The following is a 13,635-nucleotide window of genomic DNA, read 5'->3' as shown; positions in this document are numbered from 1 at the left end:
CTTTGATACTCAAATTCCAAGACCAATAGCTATTATGATTGTGGAGAAAACTAATAGAACGTCATTCAGAAGAATAAAATTAATACTTAAATATCCTAAACTGTTATTTTATTATGCCCTCCACCTGCAAACAAGGCCTAGTTCACATTTCACGAAATAGTGCCGTACAAACGTTGCTGCTGTTCTGTCTTCCTGTAAACCTGTACATCCTTCTGAGACGTACCACGGAGTCGTGGAGCCTGTCCAAGCGCAGGTAGGAGACTGCAGAAGGAACCCTTCCCTTCGTGACTTTTCTGTGGAAATTCAACACAGGCAGCTACTTAAGATGGTATGTGTGTGTTTGGGTTTTTAATACTTAATATTAACTCAAATAATGTAACTTAAATAATTAAGTTATAACTCTTTCAATCCCCAATTTCAGGAATCCATAACGGTAATTCTGAAGTTCCAAAAAACTTGCCACTTATCAGAAACAGGTTAGGTAGACCTCCCACCTCCTCCCTGGCCCCCTTTTCTCCCCCACACCTCTCCTCGTCCAGCCTACTCCTTACAGGTCCTGCTTACCTAGACAAAGGAATGAAAAGAGTGTAGAATTGTACAGTCGCACTCCACAGGTCCCCTGGGTCTGGGGGATTCTGACGCAGTACTGTCACATGTCACGAGGCTCACTTCAGGATGAGCATCTCCAGTTCTTGCAGCTTTTGCCTGTGTTCCAGGGAATCCACTCTATACTGCACCTCGTGTGGTAGGGCTTTCAACAAAGACATGTTCCCTACATCCGTGTTCTCGCCATACGGAAGTGTGCGTGTGGTCAGAGGAAGGGAAAATGAACACGTCTCCTAGCCTGTACTTGTTTGTCAGAACCTCTCAGCATCCTGAGACAGGCATCTCACGTGCTCTCCTCAGAAGTGGTCCTGGCAAATCCAAAGACAGGACCTGCACTGCCCGGGAACCCCTAGGGCTGGCTGCAGTACAGAAGGGAAAAATTAAAACTGTTTTCTTTGCTCTTTGAGCCTCCTCGGCTATGTGTCTTATAAACCTTGGCCAACTCTGCCCCAGGCTGTGTCCTCTATCTTGTGTCAATGACCTGTCCTTTCTTAAAGTGTCTCCTGCTGACACTGTGTGGAGCCACAGGCAGCTGGGATGCTCTCCAATTTACCTTACATCTATTTCCACTTCCAGTCATGTTTTAAAGCAGCAAAAGTTAAGCAGGGGAGTCACGGGGGATAGGGGTTGGCTAGAGAATTCCCAGGGGTCAAGGGGTTATAGTCTACATCAGAGAAATCTCAAACATCTCTTTTAGGAAAAACTCTGAAGTTAGCATGCCCCCAAGTATCTTAGCCTTCCACCTGCCATGTAATATGAGCGTACGTGTCCCTGAAACAAAAGCATATGTTCATACCACTCTAAATCTGAGAGGCCGTGGGCTCACTTGGTTTGAAGATTACTTGACATCTTGCCCTAGCAAAATATTGACTTCTTTCTTTTTTTACTTCAGAAAACTAAGCCCTGCTATTTTCTAAATAAGGGAGGCAGACAGCTTCAAGAGGCCGCATCTAACAAAACATAGCAAGGCTGCCATCTGTCTCACTTAATGAATGGGACACTCATGATTGAGAGGAATTTGTCTTCATTAGAATCAGCTAAAATGCAGGTTGCAAAGCCGAGGAAAACTATCATGACTCTGCTGAATTGACTATCAAACAGAGACCAAAATTGCTCTTTTCAACCTTTGCAAATTAGAGAGGAATCTTGCCAAGAATTAACACATCTTCATTTCAGACCTAATTTAAAAATTTATAGTATCCTAAAATGTGGACTCACTATGAAATGAATATTGGGGCTTATTATTTCTTAAAGCAAACACTAATTTATCATTTCTGATTTACCTTAGTAAGTAACAAGGCGAATCCTTACAGTTGATTAGAATTTAAATGTTCTAACTTGATATTTTTGCCCAAGGTTAGTAGTAGCTGTTTTCAAGGGATCGCTGAATTAAGTAAGAAAATTACAAACAACTGATCTTTTTGAACTTAGAAACTTTGAATACGGTTTTTGTTTGTTTGTTTGTTTTTACGTTGCCTTCCCACGGAAGAGTCATCTGTGACTTCTGCTGGGTAGAAGGTCTGTGGAAGCGTCTACCAACCCTGTGCAGACATTCATGATAAACGGGCCCACAACTTAAGCGTGTTATCCCTGAAAAGGAGAACTAACGAAAGAAAACACTGCTCGTGTAGCGGCACAATATGCGATGCAGAAAGAGAGCAGATCTATTTTAAATATTAGAATGTTCTTATTGGAATTCCGGAACACTCCAAAAAACAGAATTCTCGAAAATTTTACAATTTGTGGGTAGCGTCTCTCTTTACATCCTGAAAAAAAACTTTATTTATTTATTTCAGGTTAAGGAAAAAAATGCCATTTCTAGTAGGTGGATAAAACTGATAAGAAAGAAAGAAAGAAGGAAAGAAAGAGAGAGAGAGAGAGAGAGGGAGGGAGGGAGAAATGGCAGTGGTTTGAGTAAGATAGAGGTCTCTATCTCTTTATATTTCAAAATTCTGGAGATAGTCAGCAAAGAGCTGAACTTGGGCTCCCTAGAGACAGGGACCCAAGCCCCTTCCCTCTTGTTGCTTCATTATGTGTCCTGACATTCCGAAAATCATAACGAGTCAACATGGCTGCCAAAGTTCCAGCCATTGCTTTTGTATTCCAGGCCAAAAGGAGAAAAAAGGCACAGAAGGGCCCTTCTTTCATTTAAGGCCATGTCTCAGGAGTTGCACACACTATTTTTGCTTATATCCCATTAGCACAAATTTGATCCATCTCAAATGTAGCTGCAAGGAAAGCTGAGAATTATAGTCTTCATTTGTGGTGGCCTAAGACCCATCTAAAACTTAGGGGCTTCGTTTCTCAGTAAGAATGGGAAATGTAGATTTAAAGATGCTCAGCAGTTCAAACTAGTTGACATGATTTTTGGAACATTTTCACCTACTTTAACTATAATACATTATAGAAAAATACATATATTTTTCAATACTGTGAAGAATTAATCATTGACCTTGTGAAATGAGAATTTCTATCCTTTTTCTTAGAAAGAAAAAAAACTATGACGCAAGATCCTTCTATGTTTCTGTAATTCTTCAGAGTATATTTTAGCTTTCCCTTACTTAAAATTGAATTTTAAACTCAAGAGCCAATTGAATGGAATGCGTGATTCTCACTGTTCTGCTACAAAAATAAATCATCCCGTGGTCGTAACTCTAACTATTTTTTCTCGGCAGCACCTTTTCTCTGAATTGGTAAGTAGTGTCCTTGTTTTCTTTTTATGCAACTCACCCAATACACAGCGGGCACCAATGCCGAGGAGGGCAGGGCAGGGCAGATCAGTGAAAAGCACGTGATCCTTCCTTCCTGCCGCTTTCTGTCCATAAAAGTTGGGCCTGTGTTTCCCATCACCTGTTTTTCTTCAAAAACATAACATTGGTTAGAGTAGAATGAGTATATTTAAACTACTGATGCACAGTCTACTTCTCTAAGGAAAAATTCAATTGAGGGAAATCATGGAATTTTTTTGTAATCAGGTTTTATCATATATTCTTCGTAGGTTGTGTGCATGTGTGTGTGTGTGAGAGAGAGAGAAAGAGAGAGATAGTGAGAGAGACAGAGACCCAGAGACAGGAAGACAGAGACAGAGAATCAGAGACAGGCAGAGAGACAGAGAAATCTTGAAATCTTCCAGGCACTACTTATTTAAAACATCCCAGGAAGTGATTTCAGTCCCTGAAAAGTTGATTACATTCTCCTAATACCTTCTACCTGCAAATCTGGCAGCTGCCACTATGACTGAGATAAGAGTGATGGACCTATCCTTGTTGTTCGCACGCGTATGCACAAACTTCAACACCGGGATGTGCCCTTTCTAAGCAATCACTTTGTTAGTGTACCATATACCCATTTCTCTAAACAATAAAAAATATAAGGTTATTTTAGGGAATGAAAGGTAAAAGAGAAAAGATGCCTAGGGTCACGTGCTGTTTCTCTACTCGGTAAAGCCACAGTGTTGAAAAGGACCTCAGCAATTCATTTTATTAGTTTGCAGAGACTACTGAGGCTGGTAGTAGCAGCAGCGACTTGCCCACGTCCCATTGGCTCTGCTAGGCAAGCCTTCAGTCCAGCCTTCTTTCCTCTACATCAGCTGTCACAAGCCCCAACTGAACCAGGCAGGCTGTTGACTGCAGTCCGATGCTTTTCTCACCTGGGCTGCGGGCCCTGGTAATCAAGACCCGAACACCTGAGGAGGACACCTGCCGTTGGCTCCTCCCCTTCACGCTTCCTCCCCTTGGATCTGAGCATCAGATGGTCAGATACTCTTCTTCCGTGGGCTTTTGTCATGCATGTTGTCTTCTCGGGGCCAATGAGAAACCCCAGACCTCAGATGACTGCTCTTTGCTTCCTTCCCAAAACACAAAACAGCTCAGCCTTGCCTGCCTTCCTCTGTCTTTACTCATGGTTTAAACATTATCCTTCTGCCCAACCCAAGCTTTCCCATGATTCTTTGTCAACCAGCAGAGAGATAGTTTACTCAACTGCTGGAAGCCAGTCTTTCTGAAGACTTTTGTTTCCGAGGAAGTGATTTTGCAAATGATTGCTGAAAGTCACTTTTTAACTGCCTCACATATTTCATTTCTTTGAAACCCCTTTTTAAAGGGAATTGTTCTCTTCCCTTTTTGCCTTTTTAACTCTATTTTAAACCTTAAATGGCAGTGGTTGAATGCAGTTTTACAAAAGAGTTTACTTGGGTCCTGATGTAATGTGAACCCGAGAGCAACCGAGAGCCTAGGGAGTGCAGGGAGTCCCGTTGCATTCAGATCACGGTAATACAAATGGACTGTTACATGTGAATGTCAATCAGCTTTCCGATTCCTTCCTCAGAACTCGTGTTGTACAGCCTTCTGTTTGCCCGGCCAGGACTTTCATTGGTATAAATGTCGCACTGGACATTTATTCAACCAACACCTACACACATTTATTTAAGTTCTTCTATGGCTTTTCATTTTTGCCACCATTCTAAATAAGAAAAATAGTTTCCTGTGCAAGACATTTTTAGGCAAAATAGAATGAGCAGAGTACCAAGTTAAATGACTTTAAAGAATGGAATTGGGGGGGATTCATGTGGCATGCTTAACTTGTTTTTATAGAGCAAAGATATTAAATCCAATTTATTATTTTCATACCACTTGTTTAGTGTGGTGAATTTTTTTAAAAAGTCAGCTGGTTGATCTTTGGCTTTTTTAACATCACAGGGAAAGGCCGTTGATGACAAAACTCAAATATCTGAAGTTCACCCCGAAATCAAAATCGCTCCACCCTCTGTGGAGCCCTCTTTGTGCTCCTGGGCCCGCACAGTCTTTGGTCTAAAGCCTCTGAACTTGAGTCGCATTGGTCCCATCAATCTTTGTCAAGAAGGAAGTTTAGGGGGAAGGTTGAGAAGGTGAACTCCTGATCTTGTTTGATTCTTTCCTTAGTTTTAGCGCCGATGGCCATCCACCCTCCTTGATTTCATCCTGCCTGAGCTCCGCATTTCCGTATCTAGAAATATGGGGCCGCATGAGGATTGCAGCCTCTTAAGAAAATGGAGCTTTCCTTAAAGGTCCCCTGAAAATCTGAGATGCCACGTGACAAACGCTGGCGGCATGGAATGTTGTGAGCATCAGTGATGACTGCAACAAGTCTAGGTCTCACTTCCTTCAGAAGACAGAGACCCCAATTTTATCCTGCGTAACTCGCAGGGGATTTGGTGTTAACATTTCAACATGCTTGTAAGTCCTTAGCGGGAAACCTGAAGTGAAAGGTATTCATCTACAAATCAGTTCCTAAAGCAAAATGCCTGCCTTGGAAGGACAAAGTTATTTCTCATCCCGTGGCACAAAGGCAAAGGCGAGAATTCCCACTGGGACCTTCTGATCTGAAAACACTAAGGAATCTCTGCCATTGTGAGTAAAAAAACAAAAAAAAAATGTCTTCTCCGTTGTGCTTACCTTTCCGATTTTTCGGAGACGCCCTGCACGTGACAAGAACTCTGCTGCCTGGCACCCCATCTCCCCACAGCACAGCGAAGAGCCACGGCACCAAACGGGTCTCTGACCCTCCCCACCAATTTTATAAAATCCGCTCTCACACTCCTGAGGGTTTTTCCCTGTAGAAAAGCTTGTCAATCCTTTATTCCAGTCCTACTTACTGTTAATTTATTCACAATTGTAATTATCTAAAAAACATAGTTTTCAATCACATGACACATTATAAGCAGAAAACCAGAAAAACAGGTAATGTGATACTACCAGCAAAGCACAGACAGTAATTTGACACACTCAAACTAAAAGAACAGAAGTAGAAAACTAATAGAACAGTCTACAGCACAGTTGTCCAGGGACGTTGCAGACGAGAATGAATATACTCAGAGTCTGTGGGCGACACTGTGTTGCTTGAGAGAAAAGCATTTTATTCATATTCTGGTGAATCCAGATTATCCATAAAAACACCTATTGTGAATTAGGAACAGGAACCCCTTACTCATGATACTTTTCATTCATCTGTCCCAAAATTATGTTAGTTATTGATTTTTTTAAATAAGACACTTACTTTTATCTGCTGAAAACTTGTTCAAATAACCATGTGGACCTTCAGTGTCTACAATTTGAATGGAAACCCTTTTATTTTCTTTAAATTTTTTTTTACTGTTGTTCAATTACAGTTGTCCCCATTTCCCCCTCCACATTACTCTCCCCGCCCTACCCACCCCCACCTTCCACTTTCAATCCTCCCCCCAATTTTGGTTTTGTCCAAGGGTCCTTTATACATATTTCTTGATGACCCTTCCACTTCTTTCCCGCCTTATCCTCCTTCCCATTCCCCTCCGGTTACGGACAGTTTGTTCTTTATTTCCTTATCTTTGGTTCTGTTTTGCTCATTTGTTTGTTTTGTTGATTAGGTTCCAGTTAAAGGTGAGATTATTTGGTATTTGTCATTCACCACCTGGCTTATATCACTTAGCATAATGTTCTCCAGTTCCATCCATGCTGTCACAAAGGGGAGAAGCTCCTTTTTTCTGTCTGCTGCGTAGAATTCCATTGTGTAAATGTACCACAGTTTTTGATCCACTCATTCACTGATGAGCACTTAGGCTGTTTCCAGCACTTGGCTATTATAAATAACATTGCTATGAACATTGGGGTGCACAGCTTCTTTTGAATTGTGAATAGGAACCGTTTTAGTGTGGCATTGCTGTACCCACATACCCTGCACAAGATCATGTTGCCCTGTGAGCAGTGTGGAAGTGTCTCCATCCAAGTTCGTTAAAATAAAGATATGTAGATATTTGAAAACTTAAACTATCAATAATACCAAAGATATTCCCTGAATGTTCTGAGTAGGAGACATGTTCTAGTGTGAAACTATCTCTGGAAGGAATGAGTAGATTTTCAAGACGGAGGGCCTTGGTATTTTTTTTCTGGAATGTTCCCCTATGATAACTTTTCCTCCACCTTTTTGTTGCCATATTTTCTCTTCTGGTAGAATGCCCCGATTTTTTTCAGTTGCAAAGACATTGAAGCCCTGGGGTATTCCACAGCAAAGGAGAAAGCCTTTGCAGAAAGCGTGAGCGTGGCATTCTTTTTCCACGGGAAGTAGTTACCCCCCTGCCTATGTTTACCAAAACAAACTTGTTTCCTGGTGCATTCTTGGCCCATTATCACTGTATAAAAGGGAATCTCGCTTCATAGTAGCAGCTTATATCACATTGGGATACATAGTTTCTTCTTCATTCATGGCTAAATCTGATTTGCTATTTGGTGTGTATAACTGACAATACCTAGAAGATGCTACCAGTGTTGAAGTCCCTCTAAAGCTAGTTCCCATAGCATCATTGCTAACCAAGCTTCCTGGGCGAGACAGGATTAGAGGACTTCCTTCAAGCCACACCATGTGCCAGTGTCCATTGGTTGCAGGGTGTGGATGCTGCTCCTTTTTTGAAAACATCCCTGCTGAGTGCTGGCTGTGTGTGAGGCACTGTGCAGGCACTAGAGATGCAAAGCAAAATCATACGAGAGTTTGTCCACACAAAGCTCACAGTCCAGTTGTGAAGAGGAGTATTAACCTCCTGCTCCTGAGCCAATGCCTGCTAGTGCTCTGCACAGCCGGGCGCTGATGGGAGATGCTGGGCTTTCTTTCATCCAGATTCTGAGTCCCAGCAACCCCAAGAGGATGAAGGGCCCATTCACAACTCCCTCCATCTCCCTATGCTCTCAACAAACACTCAGTGAGAATCCACTTTGTGCAAGAAGCTAGGGGAGCAGCAAAAACAGATCAAATATATATATCTTTGCCTTGAGAAATTTACAAAAGCAATCCTAGTAGCTTTCAAGTGGTCACTAAGTTACTTCCCTTAACTTCAACCTCTGGATACCACGCCTGTTCCCTCTATAAAACTGAAGTCTCACCAGCTCGTAGACCACAACATCCGTCTGGGCAGACAGTGCCATTGTCTGTTGTGACTGTGTATGAAAGGGCGAATTGAGCAAATGAGCTCCCTGCTCCTGGGGACCTGAATAATAGATGTCAGAACTGAAGTCATCCGTGACCAACAAACCAAAAAGCAAGTCTGAAGGACTGCTGAGTAGGCATAAAAAATACCAAGTCTGAGCTCCTAACAGCCAAACGCCACTGCGTGCTTCAGTGATACCAACAGACATCTCCTAGTTACATCTGTGGTGATCTGAGGGTGGTGCCGTAGGGCCTGTTTGATGGACCAGTGTTTGCACAGAACCCAGAGCAGACAAGTAAGGGGACTGACTCACTAAGGCAGGGGTGTCAAACTCATTTTCACCAGGGGCCACATCAGCCTCGCGGTTGCCTTCAGAGGGCCAAGTGTAATTTTAGGACTGTATAAATGTAACTACTCCTTAACAGTTAAGTGAGAGCTTGGCGCTGCCACTGGCTAGAAATAAGGTGCCATCAATTCAGAAAAACAAGGTGGAGGGCCGGATTCGACCTGTGGGCCTTCTGTTTGCCACCTGGGCACCAAAGGAGCAAAAGCAATGCTGAAGGCCGTTCCCACACAACTATGGCTTAACTGCAAAGGTTTATGCAACACATAACTGTTTCTTGATACTGTTTCTAACACACTAGACATTATGTTGCATTGATTGAAAGCACAACGGCAGTATGTAAATGGAGAGAATGACTTCAAGTCTCTGTTGCTGTGGCCAACAGAACGGGAAGTCAGTTTGCGCTCCTTTGTACTACCAACTCTGCCATCTGATGGAAAATACTGGAAATACCTATAGCATTTCGTTCTATTTCAATGGCGAGGATCTGCTGGTACGGACAGAAAGGCAAGGACATTGCACCTCCTGTTGTTTTCTACATGTTTTTAACCTTTAACATTTTACCAGCAGAAGTCATTAAAGATAAACTTTCAGTCTTGAACAATTCTTAGATTGCTTGGCAACCACGATGGGTCTCAATCTTGATACTGCAACTTGATGTAAAAATCTTGAACGATATTTTGTACCACTATGAATTTCTACTGCCCCATAGCACTGTGTCGTGGCTTCGCTGTATATTAACTTCTTTTCTACAGATTTTTGAGCTACCAGGTGAATTAATTTAAAAAGTCAGATCCTGTTAGGAACCATCCTATATGGTATCGATAGCTGTGAAAAATGGATCTTTTTTCTTATACAAAATGGTAACAAGGTGTTTTCACAATTCCTTTTTACATTTTTGTGCATATAATACCTGTATATTATTCTCATTCTGAAGTGACCAGAAAGTGTTATTTAATAGAAATTATACACATTTTTTATGTCACTATGGACCCTTTGATTCTGGGTGCATTTACAATAAGTTAGCAGTATAATATTCTTTTCAATTATGAATAAAAATGTACATTGAAGTAAAAGATGGTTATTGTTTTTAATGTTTCCCACATTACAGTATGCATTTATTATATTAAACTTGGAAAAGGTATACATCTTGAAGCTCCCTTCATTCTTCTGATTTCAAGAGATTACCCCTCTATTTCATACACAAATGAAAATTAAGTCTCAGGCTACATGTCTAGAGAAAGCCCAGTGTCTTCCTCACAAACTTCAGAGCACCTCTGAGGGGCTTCAGCGACTCCACAACCCACCCAGGTGTCCTGGGGCAGGTAACGACTTTCTCATCACCGCTTCTTGTCCTTGCAGCCAGGTCCAGACAACCTCTTCCCAAAGCAGCAATCTGTGCTCTTTATTACCCAAGCAAAGCCGAAAGAAACTTTTGGAACTAATAAATTTTACTAAGGTTTGATGATAAATAAAAGGATTGCATCCTAGAAGCTTGAAAGTACCTTTCATGCGTCGTACCATTGGGCTTGAAGCCTTGCTGACTTCACTTCCACAGGTTGTATTTGTCAGCCTTCCTCTTAATCTCCTGCCTTGCCCTGTGACCTCACTGAGGCTACAACATCACTAGATAGAAATGTTTTGCCTCCATTGTGTGTGGCCCGTAATTGAATAAAATTTCCTTCTGCAGTGCATGACTGTAGGAAGTGGAAGAGAGGTAGAAGAAGAGGTTAGGAAGTGGACGTAGAGAGTGATGGAGTCAGGGTGTTGTTCAGTCAAAGCGAGTTGAGATTTTGTTCAACGGGAATCCACTGGGGGGCGTTAGGCCCTGATGGGCAGTGGGGAAGTCAAATCACCTCCAATGCTAATGCCTTTGGGTAACAAAACCCAGCAAATTCTAGGAACCGGGTGCCTCTTTGAACACCAGAACCGTCGGCAAAGAACAAGGGAACTGGACTATCCTCTTACTGAAGCATGAATTTAATTGTACTCCTCCCTGCCTTTGCCATCTTAACCCTTGGAGAATACACCTACACCAATGAAGAGAGAAACATGTGCTTGTTCAGCTCACTGTAATACGTAAGAACCCCAGACATTAGTCAATACGTTGAAAAGGAAAATTCGATCATAAAAGACATTTCTGCTTCCAGATTACACAGAAATAAAATCATTAAGTTTCCTTTCAAAAAGAATTTCCCCCGAAGCTGATGTCTCCTTAAACGGCCGTGTGAAGGGCCTCGTGAAGACCAGTGACACGGTCTGCAGCGTCAGAACTCACGATGCCTGGCACGGCCTTTGTCGCCCTTGCGAGGAGAAGAAGCTGGATGTTTTCACCTAACACCTTCCTTCTAGGTTCTGTAAGTGAACGATTTCTCAAAGGACAAAGTGTCCTGGGGAATAAAAGCAGCGGAAGGGACTTCCTGGGGTGGCAGGCACTGTTACAGAGCAAGGTGTCCCGAGGAAGAGGAGTGAGTAGTTGGAAAGGAGGGGTGCTACTCAGGGTAACAGAATTCATTTCAGCCACTGCCCCCCCGCCGTCTCTTCTCTGACTTCCCTTCCTCACACTGGTTTCTCAGAGCTGGAGTTTCCTTATCCACGGGAGGAGGAGGACATCTATCCCATTGGGTTGGGGAGAAAATATCAACACGAGTGAAGCAGATGGCATGGCCCGGAAATATTAGTAAGTCCCCTACAGGTGTTAGTCTTCTTCACTCCTCCTCCAGGCGCTTTCAACCCTCCCTTCCCCCCACCCCCACCACCGATGCGAAAGGCCAGAACCAGTTCTTACAGCAATGGCTCCCTTTAGCTGTCACCTGGGGTCCACAGGCACAGAGTTCAATGCACTTGGAAGTACATTCTAGCATGCAGAGCCAACTTCTGTTTTATCTTTTTATTTCAAGGTTTCACAAAGAATCCTCTGACCTAATTAAGGACAAGACTTTTATTTAAAGTTGGGGGAAGGTATATAGCAAACTTGAATCCTGTACCTTCTTACCCACAAGCATGTAAGTAGCTGGATATTGGAGCAACCTGCTGGCAGACCCCACTCAAGGAGCGAAGGAACATCCAGTCAATGAGAGCACCAAACTCAGACCCTCCTGAGATGCTCTCCTCAAGCAGAACTCAGGGCCCAGCCTCATGCTGTGTGCTGGCTTGACCTACAGCCCTGGAGTCTCAGCGTCCAGCTGTGTACAGAGGGAGAAAGAAGCAGAAGTGATTTCGTGGGGAGGTTGTTAGGGGCCTGGCTTGGGAATGGTGCTCCTGGGGTCTTTATTTCTTCCACCCCTTTGTGGAGAGTCCTTCGCGGGCGCCAGCTTAGGAGACTGGAGGTTTTGTTTTTACTAGGGAAGGTGCCATTTTCTTTCATGGACAGTCGAACTCAGTTTTCATACAGTTTCTTCAGCTTGGCCAAAGCCCAGGAAAGTAAACAGCAAAAACAGGTGAGCCATAAAATTAAGCCTACATCATTGGGGTGTTAACTAAGGCCATTAAATCTGTCATTTGGGACCTAAATATTGGAGTAGGCCTTTGATAATACTGTAAAATTGTTCCGAGAGTAGACTGATCCAGAATAATAGTGCAGCAAACAGCATGATTGAAAAATTTGAAAACCTGCTCAAGCTTTCTGGTTGGTATTTACATTTGTGCATTCCCCCCTCCTTAACGATGCAAAGAAAAATAGCGTTACAGGCGCTCAGTGCAACGGGGCTCGGTGAGCATGGAGGAGAAGCAGCTGGCTCGTGCAGGTCTGAGAGCATTTTAATATTAAACAAATAAACCACAAGCAGATGGGCGTGGCATGCTTAATCACGGGGAGGGGTATTTCCTCTCTACCCTTCAGTTCATTCCACGGAGGCGCACGCTGCAGGGCAGGAGCCAAAGGAATGAAACACGGCTGAGGAGCCAGACAGTGGAGGGGGACTCACACGTGGCACAGACGAGGGCTCCCGTGGAGGGAGGCTGCTCAGCCTGCGCCTGCGAGAGAAAGGAAGACCTCGTGGACGCTTCCCAGCCTTGCTGCACAAAATGTGGAAGCAGGGTTGTTTCCCAACTAAAAGCCAAGAAAAGTTACACCGATCTACGTTAGAAATGTCCTGAGCTACATGGAAGAAAGAAGACTGCGGAGATGGGAAAAAGGAGGAGGGCAAGGTTAGGTGAGAGCTTGGAAAGGCAGAAAGGACAGGAGGTCAAAGCGACAGGAATCTACAAATTTACAAATGAAGATCTCTACAGTAGGAAATCTTAGCGCATTTGTGGCAATGCAGTCGCTCCCTCCCCATAGCCTCACACAAAAGTAAAATCAAAGCTTCAACTCAATACCTATTTTATTCTTCAGTGCTTCTTGGAGTTAGATTCATGGTTTTTCTGTGTATGATGCTGAGCTGACAAGGGTTTTGAATTGGAAGCAAGAACGCCTCACGTTATTTCGGTTGAATTATTAAAATTGAAATGGTCAGCCCCGTACATTTTTTCAGTATATTTGATGTTAGAAGTCATTGACATCAGCACTTTAATTGTGATCAGAGGCTTTAAAGACCTTCAGGTTGCCAGGTTTTTGTTATTTATTTTATGACAGCGGCCTTGCAGGCACCAGCTTCTACAGTAGAGTCAAATCTGACTCAGGGGATTAAGTTGTAAAGTGACTACATAAAGCAAAAGTTAAGTGTAGTCAAAATTTCCATTAAAAGTATTGTATTCATCCCTCAAGTACAGTACCCAATTGTACTCAAGTTCAGCCAGTCAGGAGTTTCTT

The sequence above is a fragment of the Desmodus rotundus genome, chromosome 8, assembly GCF_022682495.2.
Source record: "Desmodus rotundus isolate HL8 chromosome 8, HLdesRot8A.1, whole genome shotgun sequence".
In the NCBI taxonomy this organism is placed as follows: domain Eukaryota; kingdom Metazoa; phylum Chordata; class Mammalia; order Chiroptera; family Phyllostomidae; genus Desmodus; species Desmodus rotundus.
The sequence above is the reverse complement of the archived record's forward strand: the minus strand, read 5'-3'. Positions refer to the sequence as shown.